The sequence below is a fragment of the Galeopterus variegatus genome, unplaced genomic scaffold (genome assembly GCF_000696425.1).
Source record: "Galeopterus variegatus unplaced genomic scaffold, G_variegatus-3.0.2 Scaffold4634, whole genome shotgun sequence".
Taxonomy (NCBI): Eukaryota; Metazoa; Chordata; class Mammalia; order Dermoptera; family Cynocephalidae; genus Galeopterus; species Galeopterus variegatus.
Window position 1 is genome coordinate 174,167 of NW_007730745.1, and position 5,037 is coordinate 179,203.

Genomic DNA, 5,037 nt, shown 5'->3' on the forward strand with positions numbered 1-5,037 from the left:
TAGGTGTTGCTCTTAAGAGCTTCAACCCAAGGCACTGGTCAGCAGCAGGGTTTTTCCCAGCTTCCTCTAACAAGAAGTAGAAGCCCCATGAAAGCCCTGGGTTCAAATGCTCAGCCTGACTCTGTTTCTCCACCTTATAAGGAACAATTTTAGTACCATCAGCCCAAAGGAACCAAACTTCTAGGTACCCAAACATGTTTCCAATCCTGAATTCCAGCTGGTCTATAGCTTCAGTCACACCACCACTTTGAGTTTCTGACTCTGATCTTGTCCATGAGATGTTTACTCTGTTTTTTAGTACATAATGATTTTAATGTTCTCTTTTAAAATATATTATCCTTTATTAGGTGAAAAGGGAGTGACTTAAATACATAGACCCAATTTTATTAGAAGTCTTTCTTTAGCTCTCATAATACATATCACCATAGAGTCAGTACTTAGGATTTAAGTTCCAAAGAAGTTGAGGACAGAAATGTTTCTCTAGGAGGTAGTTTAAGCAACCTATACCTGAGTGATACTCAGTGATTCCATGGAGAAGTTAGTGTCTACTTAAGTCAACAAATAACATGTTGTACTAGAAGATCCAATGGAAATATTTTCTGGGTTTTTGGCTGAGGACTAATTCTAAGAATAGTAAAAAAACACCCATCTCTACCTTATTCCCTCCAAATCCAAAACAGACATCACTAATTAATCACCCCCTTAGACTAGAAGTAGCTTCAGAATACTTAACACAGAGCACTCGTCAACCAACTCTAATCAGTTGGTGCTGATGCAAGAAATGAAATCTATTTGCCATCTCTGGCTCAAGACAATAAATACACAGGTGTGGCCAAAACAAGAGTCACATGTATAAGAATTCATTATAACAAAATATTAGCTCCATTTAGTAAGACATGTTGGTATTCATGCTGACAATTATGAAAGAATATAAACAGTACTGGGTGAGAATAGAATGTTTTATCAATGGTAGAATGTTTTATCTTTTTTGTTTGTTTGCTTTACTTTAGAAAATAAACTGATTAAAATATATCCCAGTGTAGAAAAGAATCAAGGTTTAAAAATTAAAATGAATAAGAATCTGTTACAAGGATGGCATTCTTTCTAGTCTGGGTGATTTTTTTCTCCAGGCACAACAATCTCGGCCAAGGGACTCAGTACTGCTTCATTTCTTTTGTTCCAACATCTTTGTTGGCAATATTTTTCCATCCTTTATGTGGGATTCATTACCCAGAATGTTCAGGATCATATTAGCATCTTACATCAACAACCAATGGGATTTCTAAAAATGATGGCAGTATTTCAAATCAGTCCGTAGTCTTCTGACATTCACTGGTAACTCACTGTCATTAAACACTTGGTCTGCTGCTTCCTGGCTTTGGGGCCACGTTTCCTGAAACCTCTATCATTTTAGAGCTATTTTCATGAACTTTACCATCTTATTAAGTAAATCACAAAATCTCCCTTCATTCATCTCCTTTCTGAGATAACTTTCTGAAATCACCATAACAGAATGAACTTTTAAAATCTTCTGTTGTCTCTTGTTTCAAAATTTTACATCATAAGCCAAGGAAGAATTGTGGAAGTATATCTTCCCAGCCAGAAAAATGAAATATGTAACACACCCGAACAGAAATAAATTCCGTTTGGAGGTGCTGATCGTTTGGTTTTGCCTGCTCTCAAACTGTCTATGTATTTATGTATAATAATACCAGGAGAGGCTACCTTTAACTGCAGGACTTTATGACAACAAAAGGAATTCTCAGGATGACTGAATCCACACTTGCCAGTGAAAATTATACACAATTTACGATACATAGTTACATATAACAGTGTATTAAGGTTCAGCAATTGGTAATAAACTTTGACTGGCACAGCCAGGGGGACAGTTGTGGTGGTCTTTATTCAAGCTCTGCGTGGCTCTTCATCACTGTTCTTTCCCTGAATGGTCATATTTCAAAGTCCTTGTTACTCTCGCAGGTAATTTGTAGGCTTCTATGTTGAACCTGGGAAACTGCAAAATGCTGCAGCTCTCCCCCTCTGCCTCCACCCCTGGAACCTGCTCTCTGCAGAGTAGCTTCACTGGAGCTCTGAGATCCATCTGAGCACAGTGGCACTGGAGGTACAGTAGAAGCATTGCCCTCTGCTGGTAACACAGCTGCAAATGGATTCTACATTTGCATCGTACCACTTTCTGTGCATCAATACACACTTTCCAACCTCCTCATAAGAGTAACTGAGCAGTATCCAGGGCATTATTATTGAAGTAGCCTCATGCCCAGTCACTTGAGTACAGGTGTCCTTTGACAGACACGAGGGACTATTAGAAGTCAACTGATCTATTTCCTGATCTTCCTGGCCTAAAATATCCTGACATTTTTAGCTGAATCTTGAAAATGACTGGCCATGAAAATGAGCTGAATATCATCAATATTAACATAAGAGGATCTTCATGGCCCTCTCTAGCTACAAGGAATGTGCAGCCACAGGAAATGGAGATTCACTGACTCCGAGGCAGAAAAGAAAACAGATCATGTGGTTGAATCCTATCTACCTTCAAATTCTACTTCTTTCACAAGCCCTGAATCTCTCACCCTTACTAATGTCTTCCTTCTTTGAACTGCTGCAAAGGCAGAAAAGAAAACAGATCATGTGGTTGAATCCTATCTACCTTCAAATTCTTCTTCTTTCACAAGCCCTGAATCTCTCACCCTTACTAATGTCTTCCTTCTTTGAACTGCTGCATTTAATCTCTACCATACATTATCACTTAGTTACCCACTGGACCGTATACTCTGCTCTTGGTCTGTACCTTAGTCCTGACTCTGCAATTTATCTTTGAGAACGATTGCTCCCCAGTACATAAGAATCCCTCTCAGCATCTACCCTACATCTAAACATGTGTTACATGCTCACAAATACTACTGTTTGATAGTAGATTCACTGTCCTTTAAGAACTAAGAGAATTGGAAGATATTCTTTGTTATGTTAGCCTTCCCAAAATAAAAGCTAATATGCCACAGAACCAAACTCTTTCAAGCAGAGCCATTGTCAAGCATTTCTTTGGTCGATGACAAAATCTAAGTGGAATAGGTAGGTGTAGGATGGAAGTTGGAGAGTATGGAGAGTAATGAACCGACTGTGCCCCTGATCCCCTACTAGTTACAGTGACGCCTTGTGTGCAGCTGTCAACCCAGCTGATCTTGGTATTAGGTGCAGAGCAAACCTGCATGATACCAGTGTCAGAGTGAATGTCACACTGTCATGCCAACTTCCCCTTGAAATGCCAACATCTTGCATCAGCCTTGTTTTCCCTCCAATCAGCCCATGAGCCTTTTTTTTAGAATAGGGGAGCAGGTAGAGAGGGGGGTCGTGGGGATGTCTACTTTTATCTTGGATCAATTCTGTTGTGTTCTTTTGTTCGTTTTGTGGCAGCTGACTGGTATGAAAATCTGAACACTTGACCTTGGTGTTACAAGGCTGTTCTCTAACAAACTGAGCTAACTGGCCAGCCCCAGGCCATGAGTCTTAATCAAGATTCTGCGTCATGGTGGGTATCCAAGGCAGAAAGTCTGACTCTAGGCCATTTTTTGTCTTTCTTACATTGTTTTGCAACTGCTTAAAAAGAAATGAGTTGTGGGGCTAATTGTGATAAAGCCCCTATTACACCTGTGATCCTGAAAGAGTGAAAAGAGACCTGTGTGGCCTGCTGTGCCACTGAGGAATAAAATTCATTTCTTTCCCTTCTGAAATAACCGGTTTCCACATCGACATTTTATCTGAGGTGTGCGGTGCTTGCGGACCACAGAGGGCCACGTTCCTGCTCTTCAGAGTGTGCATTTCTTCTGAAAATTGAGTGTATCAGGAAAGCAGGAGACAATGCTACACAAAAAATAAATAAAAATAAAAGCAACACTTGCATTAAAAAGAAAATAAATTAGCAGTACAACCAAAAAGAGATCTCTACATTAAGGCTGGATGTCGTATGCTGTGGTCTGTCTTGTGGGTTATGGCTATGCCTCTAAGCAATCCCCAAAGCACTCTCCCATACTGATGCTTCTCCTCCTTTGTAGCCTGACTTGATCAGTGGGACCTTATCTCTGGGCTAGACAACGTCAGAGGTACCCATAACCATACAACATATCTTTCTAAAACATCATTTTCACCTTGCTATGCCTCTGGTCAAAACCCATCAGAGCTTCTTTAATTANTGCTCTTCAGAGTGTGCATTTCTTCTGAAAATTGAGTGTATCAGGAAAGCAGGAGACAATGCTACACAAAAAATAAATAAAAATAAAAGCAACACTTGCATTAAAAAGAAAATAAATTAGCAGTACAACCAAAAAGAGATCTCTACATTAAGGCTGGATGTCGTATGCTGTGGTCTGTCTTGTGGGTTATGGCTATGCCTCTAAGCAATCCCCAAAGCACTCTCCCATACTGATGCTTCTCCTCCTTTGTAGCCTGACTTGATCAGTGGGACCTTATCTCTGGGCTAGACAACGTCAGAGGTACCCATAACCATACAACATATCTTTCTAAAACATCATTTTCACCTTGCTATGCCTCTGGTCAAAACCCATCAGAGCTTCTTTAATTAGACAAGGGATAAAGTATGACTTTGGTTATGCAACATCTAACACTTGCAGAGACTGCCATAAGGGAAATTCCAAATAGTGTTTCCTGATTTGCCTACTAAGCAAGCTTTTCATTGCAACTAATACAGCCCTCCCAAAATGCCTAACATTTTCCTGCCTTTACGTCTTGTTCACCCTGTTTCTGTCTAATTAGAATGCTCCTGCTCCCTAACCATCTGAATTTTATTCTTTCTTCAAGATCTAGATTGAATTCTAGGCCTGAGAAAGAATGTAGAATCTGGTTGAGATTACTTTATTGATGAAAATAATGAAACCTAGAGCTGAGAAGTAATTTAACAAGCATCTCACTGCTAGGTAGCATCATAACAGGCACTCAGTCTGGGTCCTCTAGGTCTTCTTACCATACCACGCTACCTCTGTATAGGGTGTGTGTGTGTGT